This window comes from Grampus griseus, assembly GCF_964374135.1.
Source record: "Grampus griseus genome assembly, chromosome: X".
Classification (NCBI taxonomy): Eukaryota; Metazoa; Chordata; class Mammalia; order Artiodactyla; family Delphinidae; genus Grampus; species Grampus griseus.
Genome location: NC_138999.1, coordinates 102,948,362 through 102,969,806, shown reverse-complemented (window position 1 = coordinate 102,969,806; position 21,445 = coordinate 102,948,362).

The window sequence follows — 21,445 nt, the reverse complement described above, 5'->3', positions numbered from 1 at the left end:
AATGTATTCCAGGGGATAACCTGGTCTCAGTAGACATTGAGCTTTATCTTTACACTTTCTCCACTTGAGATTTTTGTGTGATTCCTTATGTTAAGTATAAGAAACCTGAAGCCCTTGGGAGCCTCAAAAACCAAACAGAGGATAGATAAATTGGTCTTGTCTTACTAAGGCAGAAAAGACAGTACAGTCGTGTTAGCAAGATCTAAAAAACTAGGAGTAGGGGGTAACATTATTCACAATAGCCAAGATACGGATACGTGTCCTGTCAACAGATGAATGGACGAGGAAGGTGTGGTATATATGCATACAACGGAATATTATTCAGCCATGAGAAAGAAGGAAATCCTGCCATTAATGACAACATAGATGGACCTTGAGGGCATTGTGCTAAGTGAAATAAGTCAGACAGAGAAAGACAAATACTGTATGATCTCATTTATATGTGGAATCTAAAAAAGCCAAATTCATAGAAATAGAGAGTAGAATGGCGGTTACCAGAGGCTGGGGGGTGGTGGGGGAATTGGGGAGATGTTGGTCAAAGAGTACAAACTTCTAGTTTTGAAATGAATAAGCTCTAGGGAACTAATGTATGGCATGGTAATTGTGGTTAATAATACTGTACTGCATACTTGAAAGTTGCTAAGAGAGTAGATCTTAAGTGTTTTCACCATAAAAAATAAATGGTAATTATGTGACATGCTAGAGGTGTTAGCTAGCACTATGGTGGTAATCATTTTGCAATATATATGTGTATCATATATAGTGCACATATATACACATATATATGTGTATAAAATCACATTGTATACCTTAAACTTATGTAATGTTGTATGTCAATTATATCTCAATAAAACTGGGAGAAAAAACTAAGAGTGGGAGATAAAAGAGGATTTGGAGCAATGTGAACTCAGGTAACAAAATGTTCCATTCTCCAGAATCTCTCATTCCCTAGCATTCTGGGTAATTTGGGGTTTGCCATATCCTTAATATATTTGCAGTGTATTTTGACTATAGCCCAGGCTGGCTTCTGGAATGCCAGCTGTTGGGTGGGGTAAAATAACAAAATCCCATAGGATCTCAAAGACAGAAATCTGTATGAGCTCACACTCAAAAGACTAGAGGAGAAACCATTCCTGCCAATTTTGGAAAAAAGCAATCTGCTTAACAGTGTAGCAGACTGGAGCCAGAAGTGGCCAATGGGGCTGCAAATGAAGCAGTGGCTACAGAGGCAAGAGAGGAGGGAGAAAGGAGAGGCTTTGAACTTGATAGCAAGTTCAAAGGCAAATGATTCAAGTCCCTAAAACTATATGGCCAGTCCTTGTGCACAGATGTTAGCAGCTGCTTCTATAAGCCCCTTTTCCTGGTTGCCTGCCTCAGGAAAACCACATGGTGGCTGACGGGGAACAGAAACAGTCTTATGGACTGAGTTCTCCTGTTCCCAAAGGAAGGAAGAGAAGGTAGCACTTTTGAGAGATTCTTTGCTTCTGAGAGGGGCTAGTTTAAGGTATCTATTCCTGTGGGCTATTTACACAATCGTGTGTGTGTGTGTGTGTGTGTGTGTGTGTGTGTGTGTGTAAGGGGGAGTGTCCTAGAGCCATCAAAGAGCGGTTATGTACTTTCCCTGCCTAGGGATTGGCTAGGTCTTCAGGGAGTCTCTAGGAGGTCATGTGCAGTGGAGCTTAAGAGTTGTTTGCCGTTGGAGTCACCCAAGCATTGCTGAGTGCTCTCTAGAACCCCAGTCCCTTCCAGAAGTAGTGACCTTGAGGACTCTGAAGTCACTGGTGAGGAAACTCCAGGCTGGCCTAGGACCTGAGGCTTCCCATGAATGCTGCCCAGCATAGGGTGTCATCTTCAAAATTTGTGGAGGAGGGGAAACTCATTTGGGACTGCAAAGATCAGGGAAGGCTTCCCAGAATAGGCGGGGTTTGGGCTGGACCTTGAAGGGCAGTCCTTCAAGCTGGAACAGCTACTGCTCGACTTTGATGATGCCAGTATGGTCCCCAGTGCCCAAAGTTCCCCTCCTGAACAGCTAGCCTCTGAGTAGTGGCCAGCAAGCGTGGCCAGCAGGCTCACTGGCTAAGGCCAGAGGATTTCTTTGACCTGAATGATCCAGATAATGGCCCCAGATCCTTATTTCGCTGAGTTCCAGGAAGAACCCTTAGCACATCACATTCCTGAGCAGAGTTTCCATCTGTCGAGTACAGTTGTACAGTGAGTGATGCTTTCATTTCGAGGGACTGAGGGCTCTAAGTTGGTGACTATATAAGCTTAGACCCCTAGGGAAACAATGAAGGCTTGGGAAATAGTGAGGTCCTTGTGGAGTTTCAAGCCTATTTCCAGTGGCTAAAAGGCACTAATGAGTATAATGCAGGCAAGCGACGTTGGTTCAAACAAACAACTAATTGGAATTAAGAGAAGAAGTGTGCAGAGGCCCCTAATGAATGGATATGCTAATTGGTCTTCTTTGCTAGCCCCTTGGGCTTTGGCTGTGACATAGACTAGCCTATTAGATGTCTGCTCTGTAATAGCTGCTGAATGCTGGGGCCCTTTATTGCCATGGTAACATTGATGTCGAGAGTCTAGCTGAGCCCCGGATCTCTTAATTTACTACTCAGGCGGCTACAATTCTTTGGGTTTTATTATTCTTCATGCCCCGGGTGCCAGAGTGGCAGTGAATCATGCTTATTCATCCTCTGCACCACCCACGGTGTCTTTGAATAAGTCAGGGTGTCTCTTACTGTGTGTGATGAGCAGATTATTAAGTTCGAGCCTGTTTCTGCCTTAGCTAGACTAGTGCCTCTCAGAAACCCAATGTACCTCTCTAACCACTTGCTTACCTGATGCATCAGATGGCTTTTGGCAAGCGGAGCGATGGCACTGCAGTGGGCTGGCAGAGGCCCAGCCTCCCAGGAGCTTTGAGCTTGCTTGGTGGGCAGGGAGAAGCAGAGCAATATAGGTGGGACAGCACCCACCAGGAGCATGAACCTTGGAGACACATGCCATCCAAAGGGAGCAGTCAGAAGGGGAGAAGAGTCACTGCAGAGAAGGTCCTGGCTGGGAACTGTGGTGCTGGAAGTTTCAGTCTCTCTAGGGTCAGGGGGAAGGGCCTGGGTAGAAAAGGTGATCCCTCGTTCTTCGTGACTCCAGAGGAAGGGAGCAGCCACCAAAAGCTAGAAGTTACTGGGAGGATGGATTTCACTTTATTTTCTCAAAGACCTTTGTTTAAAAAAAAAAAAAAAAGCTGGAAGCTGGTCACAGAGACCAGCTGCCTCTGAAACTTAGTAAGTAACTTGTCACATGAGCTGCCCAAGCTTTGGTCTCTCAGTATAGAGATGTTCTAAGATGTTCTAAGCGTGCACAGCCAGGGGGTGAAGAGTAGGACTCTTCCAATTTTGAAATCTTGTGTGTCTATATATGATGTTGTTTAATTTATCAGGACATATGCTAAACTTGGGTGATACTTTATATGCACATGTGCTTGCTTTAACAGCGCAAATGCTAAAATTGGGATGATACTCTATATGTGTTTGTCTGTGTCTATCTCCAGCCATAGATGAAACCTTGCAACAGGTGCAGAGGTATTTTCCTGACACCCCTGTTGCTAAGAAATGGGCAACCTGAAGCTTAAAGATAAATCGGTCAATAACCCCCCAAATTACAAATGACTCTTGCTAGCAGGAGAGAGTCTTGGTTTTTGTGGGGTTTTTTTTTCCATTTCACTGCAGCATTTGACTGGGCATCCTCATGGGAGAACTGGCAGACTAGAGAAAACTGTGGGCTACACAGATTCAGAGCACCTTTACAAGGTTTTTCTTTCTGTTTATTGGGAATGGAGGGTGTAGGTTGAGGGGAAGAGGTTTTCTTGAGCTAACTAGAATCTAAGAGGTAGCATTTTCCCCTGTGACAGGCTGGACAGAGAGGTGTAAACATAAAGACAGTCAATCAAGTGTGCAAAGCACAGAAAGGGGCTGTTAGGCAACACCGGTCTTTTCCACCAAAGCCTGCAAGCCTGTTTATTATCAAGCAGCAGCATTTCCCCACACAAAGGACAATGATATTAATCCAACCTGAACCCACTCTGGATTCAGCAAGCACCAGTCAGAAATCACAGTGGCTCTCAGCGGCCTCTTAAATCAAAATCAAATTCATAAGCAAGAGCTTAAGGTCTCTCCATCAACATCCCTGCTTGGTTACTCACTTGCTGTAAGACCACAGGAATGCCAATTGATTTCTCTATTAAACCATCTCTCCACCTTTAAAGATAATAAGTCCAGTGTCCCTGCTTCCTCACTCTCAGGAATGCTGTGGGCCTAGAACTCTTCGGAAGAAAATGGCAAGAGAATTCTGAAGTTGGGTAAATTATTGCTCATTAGGTAGTATATAGCTTAGTGTTTAAAAGCATGAGCTTTATAAGTGGTACTGGATTTGAATCCAGTTCCCACTCTTAATAGCTGTGTAACCTTAGAGAAGTTACTTCACTCCTCTGAGCCTCAGTTTTCCCATCTGTAAAATCATCAGATTGGCATAGGATCAAATGATGTAATTTGTGTACAGTGCTTGGCTTAGTTCACTCAATTATTATTATTATTGATAATAATACAAACCAACCAAACAAAAATACCTTGTCTGTTTCAAGGGCGCTTCCTCACAAGGCCAATGACCAGAGTAGGGGAGAAAGCTCCCTCGGGTTGTAGGCAATGACCCCATCTGGCCTACTAGTGTCTCTCATGCTAGGGATTTGGGGCCAGGCAAGAGGGAGAGGGTATTTGGAGGTGGAGTGAGAGGTGAAATGTGAAGGCAGACATGCTAAGCCTGAGGTATTTTGGAGGCAGATAAGGCCTTTGAGGACCCTCATTCACACCACACCGTGTAAAACAGCAGGTCAAACTTCAGTGCACTAAAAAGTCACCATAAGAGCTTGTTAAATGTGCTCATTCCCGATTACTCCGCAGATTACTTATTAATTTCAAAGGGAAAATGTACCTTTGCAATGAAGAGTTCTAGAAGACACCACCTTACATAAGTGATCAAATTTAGCATCACCAATAACAGAGCAATTGCATGTGAACCTCCTGATGTGACACAATGGGAAGTAAACAACGTTACTTCTGTAGTATTCTTGCCAAAGATGTTTAATATGAACCTAATCGTAAGGAAACAATCAGACAACTCCAGACTGTAAACAAGACAAAGGACTTGGACTCTTCAAAAATATCAGCCTCATTAAGAAAAAAAGCCAAAGGTACTGTTCTAGAATCTAGATTAGAAGAGACTAAAAAGAAAAGACAATCAAATGAAATCCATGATTCTTGACTGAATCCTGTATCAACACAAACAGCTAGGATGTTTTGGAGATAATTTGAGAAATTTTGATATGGACTCAATATTGAATAATATTACTCTATCAATGTTACATGTCTTGGATGTGATATGGTGTTATTATTATGCAAGAGAATGCTTTTGTTTGTAGGAAATACATGCTGAAGTATTTAGGTGCAAAGTGGCATGATACCTGCAAGTTAATTTCAAATGTTGTAGCCAAACACATACATGTTTTTATTACATGTGTGTATGTGTGTATGGAGAGACAGCATATGTGCAAATCTAAAATGTTAATTTCCAGGTGAAGGATATGCTGTTATTTATCATAGTTTATTTTCAGATTTTTCCAAATAAAAAGTTGGGAGCAAAACATAAATTCTTTCCTACAGCTCCATCCCACATGTGCCTTCTCATAGCCTCAACACTCCCTTGCACCCCAGTTCTTAGATGCCTAATATCCCCTGCTGCATAGCATCAGGAAATAGTTGGAGTTAAGGAGACATGAAATCAGGGAGAGCTCCATGAAGGCAGCTACACCTGAGCTTGGCCTCCAGGGTTGGGGCAGGATTTTGCTAAACAGAGATAGCAGGAGAAGAACTGGAAGAAAGAGGCAACAACTCAAATGAAGCTCGAAGAATATAGAACAGAGGTCCTCAACTTTAGTGGACACAGAGTCACGTGAGGAGCTTGTTACCTATGCAGATTCTTTGATCCCGACTCCAAAATTGTGATTCTGTAAGCCTGAAGTTGGGCCCAGAAATCTGAAGGTTTAAAGCACGAAGATGACTCTTCTGCTGGGGTTTGAGGACCATGATTTGGGAAACACTGGCGTGGGCAGCTGCCTATTCCACATACACACAGAACTGGCCCTGTCTCTCTCGTGTTCACCTATGAATCTCTCATAGGTGAATTGTCACCAAGGCTGATGTAAACCTTCAGGGGAAGTCCTCTGTACTAGACCTGTTAGTCACGGTGTCTGCCGTGTCCAATACTCTCCTCACTGCCTCCTGGTCAGGAAAGCAAATCCAGCTATTTGTGGCATAGGGGTGACCTTGACTGTACCAGGAATGGGCCGCAAGATTTGGTGACAGATAAGGTAGCCAGGCATAAAGAGTTCTGTCCAACAGGATTGATGGCATCAAGCTAGGGCAGTCAGACCAGCAACCTGTGGAACTGTTCATATAGACTACGGAGAGAATTTTCTAGTCCCTGGCAAGAGGAGAATAGAGCCGACTTACAGAGGGAAGCAGGGACGTTATACAAGAGGAAGGGAACATGACGCTGAGGACTAGTGCTGCTTTGGAATCTAGTAGGTCTTCCAGGCTATGTGTATCGTCATCATAATCTTTCTTTACTTGAGGTATCCTAAATGGACCTCTGTTATCTATGATAAAAGGATTAAATTAATGTGCCTTCTATGAGGTTCCCAGTTCTTAGAGAACTGCTAATGCCCACACTGAAAAAGAAAGTGTCTCTGGGGCATGTTGCTGCTCACCTGAGGAGCTGGCAGGACAGAAATAAGCTAATTGTTTCCCTGTCTTTTGCCTCTTCAAACAGACATACAGCTCAAGAAAAGAGACCCCGAGTCTACTTTCTCGAGACCCTCCTTATTTCACACATGCCTGCATCCCAAATGCCTCCCTTTCCTATCCCCAGTCCTCCTTGCTTGGTTCACCATGGTGGAAACTCCAAGTTATGTAGCCCTTTTCTGAACTGTTTGCTTCCCATCAACTCTGGCTCCAACCCAAGCGGAGCCCAGCTTGGTAAATCCATGCCTAGAAGTCAAGAAGTGAAACAATCATCCTCTGTTCAGACAAGAGCAACAGCTGCTAGAGGGGGTCAGGAAGGGGAGAGCCGAAGGCTGTGGGGAGGTTAATTCTGCTGCTCGAAACTGCCAGTGGGCCATTCGGCAAGGAGAACTGGTTATCTGGCTGGACTCCCAGACCCAAAGACACCGGCACATTGTAGATTTTGGATGCAGGGTGGTGAAAGAAAAATTCATGGTCCAGTCAGACTTTAGGACTCCCAGCCCTCAGCTCTTTGCAGTACATCAGTCCTTCCACCACCCTTCCACCCTGCCTTTGTGGAAGGAAGCATGATGTGGCTAGGCGTTGACGTTGTCCTGCCCTTTGCCTCCGGGCATTCTGTCTTATGGCAGGATGACCAGAAGCTGTCAAAAGGAAGATTCCTCATCCTACTCCTCTACCACCTGAAGACTAGGACACTAGCCTCTGAACTCACTAAATATACAAGGTATAGAGAGGAATTCTAGCCTCAGATCTGCTAGGAATGTACAGTATAATGTTGGACTAGTTAGTCACTTAAACTCTTTGGACCTGTTTCCTCAAAGGGCTGTTGTGAGGACAGCATGCGATCACTCTGGTGCAAATGCTAGACAAATCATCAGGCCTTCTGGTAGAGCAGTCCTCTGGGGACATGATAAGGGGGAGTGGCCTCACTCCACCACAACCTCCTGTTTCCTCTCTCCCCAACGCTGTAGCGGCAGCTGTAGCTCCAGCTTTAGTGAACAGAGAGAATGATTGCCTGACATCCCAACATTGTTGAAGCTAAAAAGAGTTTGTAGATAACAAGAGCAAAAGACCTATATGAACAAAAGGGGTATTTGGGACTCCTGAGATTAGAAATGTCTACCGAAACCACTTTATACAATTAATTTGCAGGTTAAAAATATATGGAAAATGTGATCTTGGGATCCCACCATTGTATACCCCCTAGGTGGCCCAACAAGGATATAGAAGGCCCAGTGCTTTTTGATGTAGAGCTTGGCAAGTAACCCCCAAAGAGCTAAAACTAGCCGGTTATTTATGAAGTATCTAAGGTGCTCCAGTTGTTGTGTCCTCTGGGAACTTTTGTTCATCAGGATGAATATGCCTGACAAAAGCCTGACTGTTACAAGAACCATAACCCTGGGCAAATAGCGTGATTAAGCAGATAGGATGATAGATTAAAGACTTCCATTAATCTAGGAGACAGAGGGAAAGACAATTATAATCAGATACTTTAAACCTCTTCTCTGCTTAATGGAACACCCAAATCATCCAACTTGAAAAGTAAAGTCAGGTCTAGTGACACATAGGTACCGGAGAAGGGCAGGGAGGAATGACATCATACGATGCAGCAGCTACTCCTGTGTACGGCTCAGGAAGCAACAGCATCCTGGGAAGAGAGTGTGGGTTCTGGAGCCAAACAGATATGGGTACAGTTCCCATTTCTGACACTTCACCTGTGTAACCATCAAGACTTGTGATGGTTCTGAGATTTTATCTTACTTGCAAGCTAACAAGTTAGCCTGCCACATTTTTTTCATGGATGCTGGCAGAAGACATGAGACTCCTGGGTCAGCAATAGTAGTAGCCAGAGTATAAGCTTTTTCTTGTGTCAGTTCCCCTTGCCCCCAAGTCTCATAGGAGCTACTCAGAAAGGGCCAGGTGACACCTGCACATGCAGTGGGTTGTGTTACAGGAGAGCAACACTGAGCTTAATGAGTCTGAATCTTTTATGATGGGCAGTAAGTTTGCCTTTCCATTGCTCCACAGGGAGACACTGTGTCTTCCAAAGCTGTTCACTATACAAGTATCCTTGAAAAAATAGTCCAGAACCATGTCAGTCAGTGTCTCTGTTCACAAGATGTGGAAAAACATGAGAGATCCATGGGAAATTATCTCACAATAATGATCATTAGCAAGTTATTGAACCTCTTTGAACCTCTTTTTTTTTTCACCTGTAAAACATGTATTATAATATTGCCTATCTCATGGAGCTGTGAAGATTAAATGAATTTATACATGTTAAAGCACTAGACACCTAGAAGATGCTCAACAAGCGTTAATTTCATTCCTCTCACTCTCACTTTCTCACCACTGTTACTAGAAAGCCCTCCTATTCCACACTTCCTGGTCTGTCCCTGCAGTCACTTCATGGCTCCCAACGAAGACTTCAGTTTATTTCTCACCACCTTTTCTCACTCATTTTCTAGTTTCCATCTACATCGCGTCAGGATTTAAGTCCTGCTTAACTAATTAATTAATTATTTATTTAAAAGCTATTTATAGGACACTGACTATGTGTCAGATACTGTGCTGGGTGCTGGTGATACAACCAAGAATGAAAAAGACACGGTCAACAGCCTCATGGAGCATGCCCTTTCATTGGGGAGATCGACATTAAACAGATAAGTCAGAAATTATTGGTCACCAAGAAAGCATGACATATGGAAGAGAGCATTATCCCCATTTCCCTCGTTTGATCCGCACTGCCTCACTGAGAGACACTGTCCACGTAGGATCATATCTCTTACCACTTTTCCTTGATGGAGTCAACGTCACTCCTGGGCCCTAACTAGGTGAAAGGTCAATCTAAACTTGTGGACCAGCTAGGATGTAGAACACTGTCCAAGGAGTGGAGTCCTATTACTTTCCAAGACAGGCAGCAGTACTGGTGATAGAAAGTAGGGTCAGAGAAATAAGACTTCTATAATCTGCAGAGGACTTGAAAGAACAGATCCCAGTTGACATTAAGAGACATTCTTTAAGAGAAAATACAGCTGCCAAAGGTGGTTTTTGTTTCTTTGTTTGTTTGTTTTGGCTGCACTGCGTGGTGTGTGGGATCTTAGTTCCCTGACCAGGGATCCAACCTGGGCCCGGGTTGAAAGCGCTGAGTCCTAACCACTGGACCACCAGGGAATTCCCCAAAGGTGTTTTTGAAAGCAAATCTGTTGGCCTTCACTTTTAAGGAACCTACACAGTGCCCTCATTTTTCACAATTAATTAGCTACACAAACCTTCCTCCCCTTCTTCAAAGGTCAACTTCACCTCTGGCATATAAAGAAATGATCATGCACTCCAAACCAGCGAGATATTTTCTCTTCCTTCTCCTAGCTGAATTTTTTTTTCTCCAATAGGATCATAAGAACCTTGAAGGCAAGGCCTGTACCTTACACTTCTCTTGTAACCCACTTCTACTCTTTCCCTTCCCAGCAAAGCCTGCATCTGTTCAGTGACAAAAATCTGTTCTCAAAAAACAAAAACAAAAACAAAAACCTGACTAAAAAAAGGAATGATGCTGTGGAACGGCATGGTGTTTACAAGCACATTCATGGTTATTTTATTTATAAAAATTCCCAGACTTCTCTGGTCAGTCACTCTTATGGTATCAGCAAAAACATTTTTTTTCCCAAGTATATTTTGTTAGCCCAAACAGATCCGTCTCCCTAGTTTCACAGATAGAAAGTCAGGTGTTAATTTGAACCAATCCCGTGCTAGTACAGTACTGCTAGGAATAGAAGCAAGGAAACATTATCCCTAACTCTCTTTAATCATTAGCTCGGTCTCTTTCTTAGTCTAATCCCCTTGATCATGAGTCAGGGACCTTTCCAAGCGGTATGCCAAGACTTCTGTCACTGTTTCTCCCCAGGGCAGGGGGCAAGCCATGATTAACTTCAGGGGAGGGCATGAGAGAGAAGATTGTTACCTCTCAGCTATTGTAATTTGGAGGTCAAGGGGAGAATCCAACTCATTGGAGAGAATGAGATTGGAGGGAACTTTGAAATGCTTGTAAGGAGACCCTCACAAGACGGGAAGAAGAAGCTATGACAACTGCAAAAATTAGCCCAGGCACTAAATCTGGCAGTTCACTTATCAAGATTGAACGTAGGAGACTTTGGAAAGTCAATAATTCCTACTTGGTTCTAGAGAGGAAGACGGTGTAATGGGGAAAGCATAGAATTTTGACTTTGATAGCCCACTGTACTTAATTAAGTCTAAAGTTAATATATTGACATACCTCTTAAAACATGTGAGCAACTTAGAGCACTATAACTGTAATCACTTCTCTCCAGACATTTCCTCCTTTAACAAAAGACTGTGGAATATAATATACATACAGATTTTAAAATAGACTTTGTTTTTTAGAGCAGTTTTAGATTGCTAGCAAAATTGAACAAAGTACAGAGAGTTCCCATGTACCCCCTACCCTCCCCCACACACAACCTCCCCCACTATCAGCATCCGCCACAGAGGGGTACATTTGTTACAATCGATGAACTTACACTGACACATCAGAATCAACCAAAGTCCTTAGTTTACAATGGGGTGCCCTCTTGGTGTTGTACATACTATGCATTTTGACAAGTGTATAATGGCATGTATCCACCATTGCAGTATCATACAGAATGGTTTTACTGCCTTAAAAATCCTCTGTCCTCCATCTATTCATCCCTCCCTTTCCACTAACCCTTAGCAACCACTGACCTTTTCACTGTCGCCTTAGTTTTACCTTTTCCAGAACGCTGTATAATTGGAATAATACAGTAGGTAGCCTTTTCAGATTGGCTTCGCTCACTAAAGTATATACGTTTAAGTTCCTCCATGTCTTTTCATGGCTTGATAGCTCATTTCTTTTTAGTACTGATTACATACAAATGTGACGCATAAAATAATATCGTGTAGCCTAATGAAAAAATTTTAAAAGCTAATGCCATAGGGAAACCACTACCCAGGTCAAGAAATAGAAGATTGACAGCACTCAAGAAGTAACCATCCTCCTGTGTGGACTTCTACAAGACAACTAGTCTGGACTCTTCAAAATATAAATAAGATGAAAAGAAAAAGTGGAAGGTTTGTTTTAAGTTAAAGAAATCTAGAGAGACAAAGCAACAAAATGCAATATGTGAACCTTGTTTGGTTATTGGTTCCCCACCACACACCACCCAAAAAAAGGCCCATAAAAGACATTCTTGGAGAAATTTGAATATGGACTGTTTATTAGATGATGTATAAAATTATGTTAATTTATTCAAGAATGATAATAGTATTATGGTTATATAGGAAAACGTCCTTATTTGGGGGAGATGCATGCTGAAGTATTTAGGGATGTTTCCTGATGTCTGCAACTTATTTTGATATGGCTCAGCAAAAAATATATATGGATATATATGGAAGTTCCACTTCTGGCAGGACAACGTGAGGAGCTCTGTGGACCAGCTCTCCAGTGAAACTGGTGAAAATTATGAAAAAATACGTACAACCATTAAAAAATCTCTGGAAATTATCCTAAGGACATACAGAAAATGAAGAAACATCTACTCAATAAAAAGTCTACTAAAATTTGATAAGAACATGGGGAGTATGTGGTATTGGAACCAAGACCCTTTCCCTTCCTCCCCCTTTTCTAGCTCTGCAAGAAGGAAACTCCTCTCCGGATTGCAAGCAAGAACACAGGGCTCCACCTTTCCCTAGCTCCCAGTTGGAAGGCTATCTTCTTAGAAGGCGCAGGATGTGAGCTTTTCTCATCTTGCCCTTAGCTACCTGTCGCTGAAGCTAAGATCCAGTGACCATGTCCAAGAGGCGCAGGCTTCCTTCTTTTACCCAGCCACCACTTGTGGGATGGAGACTCTACCCTGGGCATGGCACCGCTGAAAATACTGGGGCCCCATTACCCTTGTTCTGGCTTGTAAGGTGGTGGTTCTGTGCTGGGAGAAGCAAGCGTAGAAAACTTGAGGCTACTGCCCTCCATTCCACCGAATACTAACCTCCTAGAAGCAGAAGAGAGAAAGGAGCAGAAAAATTATTTGAAGAAATAATGGCTAAAAACTTCACAGATTTATTGAAAAACATTTGTCTACACATCCAGGAAGCTCCATAAACTGTAAGTAAATACAAAACAAGACAAAAACAGGAAATGCAAGGAAACACGAAACAAGGAATTCATAAAGAACTCTTACAACTTGATAATACCAAGAGAAATAACCCAATTAAAAATTGGGCAAAGGATTTGAATAAACATTTCTGCAAAGAAGAAATGCAAATAGCCCATAAGCACATTAAAAGGATGCTTGACATCATGATTGATCAGAGAAATGCAAAATTAAAAGCACAATGAGATGCCATTCACACCCACTAAGATAACTATAATAAAAGGTCAGATAATAACAAGTGTTGTCAAAGACTTGATAAAATTATAACCCTCATACACTGCTGGTGGGAATGTAAAATGATGCAGCCACTTCAGAAAACAGTCTGGCAGTTCTTCTGATGGTTAAACATAGAGTTACCACATGACCCAGCAATTCAACTCCTAGGTACATACCCAAGAGAAATGAACACACATGTCCACACAAAAACTTATATACAACTGTTTATAATATAGCAGCATTATTCATTATAGGTAAAAGGTAGAAACGACCCAAATGCCCATCAACTGGTGGTGAATGGATAAACAAGATGTAACATATCTATACAATGGAATATTATATGGCCATAAATAAGAGTGAAGTGCTGTTATAGACTGAATTATGCCCCACCCCACCCCCGCAAAATTATGTGTTGAAGCCCTAACCCCCAATGTGACTGAATTTGGAACCTTTAAGGAGATAATTAAGGTTAAATGAGGTGCTAAGGGTGGGGTCTTAATCCCATAGGAATAGCATCCTTGTAAGAAGAGGAAGAGATACCAGAGATCTGTCTCTTTGCAGGCACACAGAAGAAAGGCCACGTGAGGACACAGTGAGAATGTGGCCATCTGCAACCCAAGAAGAGGTCTCACCAGAAACCAACCCTGGTGGCACCTTGATCTTGGACTTCCAGTCTCCAGAACTACGAGAAAATAAGTTTGTTGTTTAAACCTCCCAGGTTGTAGTATTCTGTTATAGCAGACCAAACAGACTAATACAATTACTGACACATGCTACAACATGTATGAACCTTTAAGATACTAAATGAAAGAAGCCAATCACAAGAAACCACATATGATTCCATTTATATGAAATGTCCATAATAGGCAAATCTATAGAGTCAGAAATTATATTAGTGCTTGCTGGGAGGATGGGAGGATAGGGAATTGATAGCCAAAAGTATGAAGTTTACATCTGAGGTGATGAAAATGTTCTAAAATTGAATATGCTGATGGTTGCATATATCCATGATTATACTAGAAACCATTGAGTTGTACATTTAAAATGGGTGAATTGTATGAGATATGAATTACATTTCAATAAAGCTGCTAAAAATATATGTAAGTATACATGGAGAGATATAAAGCAAAATGCCAAAATGTTAGCAACTGTTATATCTAACTGGAGGGTACATGAATGTTACTTGTATTATTCTTTCAACTTTTCCTGTATCTGTGAAATTTTCCATAATAGAAAATTGGAAAAAAAATAGAAGTCCTCCAGTGTGTCCCTTCCTGATCACTCCCATTTTTCCTTTTCCAAGAAATAACCAATATCCTGACTTTTGTTCATCATGTCCTTGGTATTCTTTATAGTTCTACCACCTATGTGTGAGTTCCTAAACAATGTAGATTAGTTTTCCCTGTTTTTCTGCTTTATATACATGGAGCCATACAGTATGTAATATTTGTTCTTGGCTTGTTTCCATCAGTGTCATGTTTGTAAGGTACATTCATGTTGTTGCATATAGCTGTAGCTCATTAATTTTCACTGCTGAATAGTTTTCCATTGTTTGGAAATATCACGATGTTTACCCTTTCAACTGTTGGTCAAAATTCAACTGCTTGAATTTTGGCTTATTCAAGTATAAGGGCTATTAAGACAGTGCTGCTAAGAACATTCTTGTACATGTCGTTTGATGAACATATACACAAATTTCTGTTGGGTATATATATAGAAGTGGAATTGCTGGGTCACAGAAAATGCATTCGTTTCAAATCTGCTAGATAATGCCAAACTTTTTCAAAATGGTTAAATCAAATTACATTGCCACTAGCAGTGTGTCAGACTTTCTGTTGTTCCATATCCTTGCCAGCAGTTGGTATTGTAAGGATTAAAACAAAAACACACACAAAGCCAGCCGCCATTCTGGTAGATGTGTGGTGGTATCTCATAATGGTTTTAATTTGCATTTCTCTGATAAAGTTAAGGACATTTTCATATGTTTATTGGCCATTTGGATTTCTACTTTTGTGAAGTAACTGTTTATGACTTTTTGCCCATTAAAAAATTTTTCTTATCATTTTCCAGCAGTTCTGTATATGTCCCAAGTCCTAGAACTTTATTTGCTACATATATATTGCAAATATCTTCTGCTACTGTATGGATCAATTTTAATTTTCTTCATGGTATCTTTTTTTTTTTTTTTTTTTGTAGTACGCGGGCCTCTCACTGTTGTGGCCTCTTCCGTTGTGGAGCACAGGTTCCGGACGCGCAGGCTCAGCGGCCATGGCTCACGGGCCCAGCCGCTCCGCGGCACGTGGGATCTTCTCGGACCGGGGCACGAACCCGCGTCCCCTGCATCAGCAGGCGGACTCTCAACCACTACGCCACCAGGGAAGCCCCTTCATGGTATATTTTAATGAACTGTTTAATTTTAATATAATCAAAGTATCAGTTTTTTCTTTTATGGTTAATAGTTTTGTGTACTGTTTAAGAAGTTCTTAAACTTCCAAAGCTGTGAACATAATCATTTACATTGTAAAAGCATAATTTTGCCCTTCAGATTTAGATGTATAATCTACTTGTACTGATCTTGGGGTATTAATTGAAGTAAGGGTCCAATCTCTTTCCTTTTTTCCATATTGGTACCCAATTGTCCCAGCACCATTTTTGAAAAGAAGCATCTGTGTCTCTTGGCTATTCTTTCAAAAAGAATTTGCCATCCAGCTGCAAGGAGTGCAGTTAGATGTCAGCTTCAAGGTGCAGCACCTTTGAGATCGCTAAAGCATTTAAGCAGAAGCCAAGCTCTTCCCACGCAGCCCCTAGCCAATGAGTGAGCATGGGAGGCGTACTAAGGCCTGATCCTTTCTGCCCATTGAGGGATTCCTCTAATGAACTCTTCATCCAGGATGCCAAAACTTTCACGATCTGAGGTTCTCCACGCCCAATCCTGCTTTCCCTTCCTTTCAAACATTACCCTCCAATAAACCTCTTGTACTTTGTACTCCAATTCAGTGTCTCCTTACCAGAGGACCTAAACTAACACATCTGCTACCAGGAGTGATCCGAGAAACCAGGCAGTAAAATGGTATTTGGGGGATGGGATTACTCACTAGCAGGCTGTCACCATAGACCCCATCCCCAGTGGTATGTGGGGTATGGATTGTCCCAGGCACCAGATGGTGGCGCACTTGCTAAAACTTTCACAAGCAGTGTCTTGGGGAAATGTTCTGTGGAAGGGAATGCCTTGTCAGTGCAGTGATTCAGGCTTTTGGGAAATGGGTTGGTGCGGGGTGGCGGGTGGGAGGGGAGAAGAGGGAATCCTACAAAGACAATGAGATTTGCCAGCTATCATTTAGTTGCATGGATACCTACAGAAGGCTAATGAAAAGGTGAGGGCCGTTAACAAACAAATACTGTGAAATCCAGAGTGTCTCTTTGGTAGCTTACACCGAAGCTCTTATCTTCTGTGGTGGAAGAACAGAAAAAAAATCTCAAGACCAAACTCAGGATTTTAAAGAATCCAGGTTCTTTAATCCAGGTTTAAAACTTCGAATCCAGCTTCAAAGATGACTGTTTGGCGGAGGCAAGTCTATTTTGTTAAAATCAGAGTCTTGGTTGGGAAAACTTGGGACACGTGTTGATGAGTGACCCTGAACATTTTGACGTCTCCCCTAGTCCGTTTGGGCTACTATAACAAAATACCACAGACTGGGTGACTTATAAACAACAGAAATTTATTGTTCACAGTTCTGGAGGCTGGAAGTCTGAGATCGGGGTGCCAGCATGGTTGGATGAGGGCCCTCTTCCCAGGTCTCAGACCTTTCTCTGTGTCCTCACATGGTGGAAGGGGCTAGCGAGCTCTTTGGGGTCTCTTTTATAAGAGCACTAATCCCATTCATGAAGGCTCCACCCTCATGACCTAATCGCCTCCCAAAGGCCCCACCTTCTAATACCATCACATTGGGCATTAGAATTTCAACATACGAATTTAGGGGGGACACAATCATTCAGATCATAGCAGCTCCCCAGACTAGCATTGCCAGATTTAGCAAATAAAAATATAACAAAAATTAGAATATTGCATGGGACATATTTATACTAAAATTTTATTTATTTATCTGAAATTCTAATTTAACTGAGCATCCTGTCAATTATCTGACACCACTACCCCAGGCCCCTCTGCACCCTCAGAACCTGCACAGATGGCCCATTCCTTCTTCTTCTTTTTTTTAATACAAATTTTATCCACATTGTTTTTTGTAAATTAATTAATTAATTTATTTTTGGCTGCGTTGGGTCTTCGTTGCTGTGCGTGGGCTTTCTCTAGTTGCAGTGAGCAGGGGCTACTCTTCTTTGAGGTGCACGGGCTTCTCATTGTGGTGGCTTCTCTTGCTGCGGGGCACTGGATCTAGGTGCATGGGCTTCAGTAGTTGTGGCATGCGGGCTCAGTAGTTGTGGCGCATGGGTTTAGTTGCTCCGCGGCATGTGGGATCTTCCTGGACCAGGGCTCAAACCCGTGTCCCATGCATTGGCAGGCGGATTCTTAACCACTGCACCACCAAGGAAGTCCCCCATTCCTTTTTATTAAGAAATAGCACTCCAGCCCACCCCCATGTGGGAAGACACTGCAGAGGCCTCTTTCCCTCAAGGCAACAGGAGACCCCCCTCAGGATCTGCCCCCACCTCTTCTCCTGTTGGGCAGGCATAGCTGCATAGCCCATCTAAGAACGACATGGGCCTGATAGGAGAGGACAGGGCCTATAGCCCAAGGGATCCACACAAATTAGCTAGAATGTGTCAGCAGCAGTCAGAAGGGTATTCATGGGACTTGATTTTGAGGGTGCTCAATCAAGGGGGCCATGTCATAAGACTGGATAAGGGAGAGTTTATTGATCTGGGGGTACTCTCTTGGGTTACAAGATCTAATCGTTGTAATAGTTCTTTTTTTTAAACATCTTTATTGGGGTATAATTGCTTTACAATGGTTTGTTAGTTTCTGCTTTATAACAAAGTGCATCAGTTATACATATACATATGTTCCCATATCTCTTCCCTCTTGCGTCTCCCTCCCTCCCACCCTCCCTATCCCACCCCTCCAGGCAGTCACAAAGCACCAAGCCGATATCCCTGTGCCTGTAATAGTTCATTTTATGTGTCAACTTGACTGGGCTAAGGGATGCTCAGATAGCTGATAAAACATGGTTTCTGCGTGTGTCCGTGCGAGTGTTTTTGAAAGAGATTAACATTTAATTCCGTAGACTGACAAAGAGATCCACCCTCACCAATGTGGACAAGCATCATTTTAAAAGGCGAAGGAAGGGCAAATTTCCTTTTTCTCTTCTTGAGCTAGAATGTCCATTTTTCCTGCCCTCAGACATTGGAGCTCCTGGTTCTCAGGCCTTTGGACTCAGAAGAAATTATAGCACCAACTTACCTGGTCTCCGGCTTATAGACAGCAGATCATGGGACTTCTGGCCTCCATAACCATGTAAGTCAATCCCTATAAATTTCCTCTTATATATATCTATATATATATCCTATTGATTATATTTCTCTGGAGAGCCCTTATTAATACAGATTCTGGTACTTGGGGTGGGGTACTGCTGTAACAAATACCTAAAAATGTGAAAGCGGCTTTGGAACTGGGTCATGGGTAGAGACTGGAAGAGTTTGGAGGTGCGTGCTAGAAAAAGTCGACATTGCCATGAATGGACCATTAAAGGCAATTTGCATAAGGGCGCAGAAGAAGGTAAGAGTGTAGAGAGAGCTTCAATCTTAGAGAATACCTAAGTGGTCATAAACAGCCTGGTCACAGTATGTCACGGCATGGACACTGAAGGTCATTCTGATGAAGTCTTGATGGAAATGAGGAACATCTTACTGGAAACTGGGGGAAAGGCCATTCTTGTTATAAAGTGGCAGAGAGCTTCACTGAAGTGTGTTCATGTCTTAGAGTTTTGTGGAAGACAGAATTTGTGAACGATAAAATTGGATATTTGGCTGAAGCTATTTCAAGCCAAGTGTTGAAGGAGCAGCTTGGCTTCTCTTGAATTCTCATAGTAAAATGAGAGAAGAGAGAAATGGCTTAAAATTGTTAATCAAAAGAAAAACAGAAATTAATATGTATAACTGATTCACTTTGTTATAAAGCAGAAACTAACACACCATTGTAAAGCAATTATACCCCAATAAAGATGTTACAAAAAAAAGAAAAACAGAAATTAAAAGTTTGGAAAATTCTCAGCCTATCCATATGGCAAAAAATGAGAAAGCATATTCAGATGAGAACACTAATAAGCATGACCAAGGGATGCTTTGATAAGGGGATTAGTAGGGGTGTCAGCCATGGACTTAATCAGCCACCTCAGCAGGAAAACAGCCAATTTGAACTGAAGGAGGAGACAAGAAAGAATGAAAGGAAAGTTGTTATTAGACTTCTTAGATTTTGCAGGACGGGACCATAGAGCTATTCACCTACAAAAGTACAATATTCTTCAAGAAGAAGGACCCAAAGGCAATTCAGAGATTATCAGGGCTGCCTCCTTGGTTTCAAGAGCGGGGGGCCATCTCCAGAGTTTCAACAAGCCAGATGAGTCCCACTCAGAGCTGTGGGTGCTAGACCCCTGCTCAGTGGAGTCATGGGGGGTAGGGTCACCCCCAAGACCCAGACTGATAGAGCCACTAGCATGTGATTTCAGCCCGAGAGAGCTGCCACATGGTTCATCAAAGCCATGAAGGTCGAGTGCCCCAGTGTGTCCTGAAGGCAGGACGCCTACCCCAATGTGTCCAGAAAGCAGGACCTCTGCCCCAGAGGGCAAAGAGTTACGTTAAAGAAGATTATTCTCAAGCCTTAGATTTAATATTGTTTGCCTTGGAGTTTCGACTTGCTTGGAACCTGCCACCCCTTTCTTCTCTCCTGTTTCTCCCTTTTGGAATGGGAACGTCTGCCCTATGCTGGTCCCACCATTGCATTTTGGAAGCACATAACTTGTTTTGATTCCACAGGTTCACAGCTGGAAGGGAATTTGCCTCAGAATGAATCATACCTTGAGTCTCATCCATATCTGGTTTTAGATGCTATTTATTTTATTTTAATTTGAATAATGTATTTTATTTAGCCTATGTGGTATTATCATTGTAATCAATATCAAAATATTTATGAGATAGTTTATATTCCCTTTTTTTTTTCTTGGACTAAGTCTTGAAAATCTGGTCTGTTTCACACTCACAGAGCATCTCGATTCGGGATAGCTTCATTTCCAGTCCCCAGTAACCACATGTAGCTTCTGTATTGGGCAGCCTAGGTATAACCCAATCCTGTCATTTAAAAGAGAGAGAAACCAAGGATCTGAGAGATCTCTTAGAGATTCTCCAATAACAAAAGAGTTTACATTTGGAGAAACGGTTGTATACCAGATTTTCGCTCCATCATGCGCCTTTGGGAAACAATTAGATGCTATTTAAATGAGACTTTGGACTTTAGACTTAAGTTGATGCTGAAACGAGTTGTCTTTTGGAGCTGTTGGGATGGAATGGATGTATTTGCATGCAAGAAGGACATTAATTTTGGAGGGCTGGGGTGGAATGCTGTAGTCTGAATGTTTGTGTTCCCCTCAAATTCATATGTTGACATCTTAACCCCCAAAGGTGATGGTATTAGTAGGTGGAGCCTTAGGGAGGTACTTGGGTCATGAGGGTGCAGCCCTCATGAATGGGATTAGACCCCACAGAGCTCCCTAGCCCCTTCTGCAAAGTGAGTACACAGTGGGAAGGTGCTGGCTGTGTGCTAGGAAGAGGGCGCTCACCAGGACACGACCATGTTGGCACCTTGATCTTGGACTTCCCAGCCTCCAGAACTCTGAGTAATAAATTTCTATTGTTTATAAGATACCCAGTCTGTAGTATTTTGTTATAGCAGCCTGAACGGATTGAGGCAATACTCCAGCCAGGACCCTAGGAGAAAGATGCACATTTGCTGCTAGGGTGACTCCTAGGAGCCTGGGCAACGTGGTGACCCACACTGAGTGCGGTAAAAATGCCTGAGTTGCTACGGGAGACAGTGGAGGAAGGGATTAAAAGGCACAAGGAAGTAGGCATGCTGCAGTGTATATGTTATGTGAGACCAAAAGACCCACTGGAGACTATGTTCCATGCAAGGGCTCAGGGAACACACTGTTCAGCAAGGCCATGAGGAAAGTGCTAGTGAGA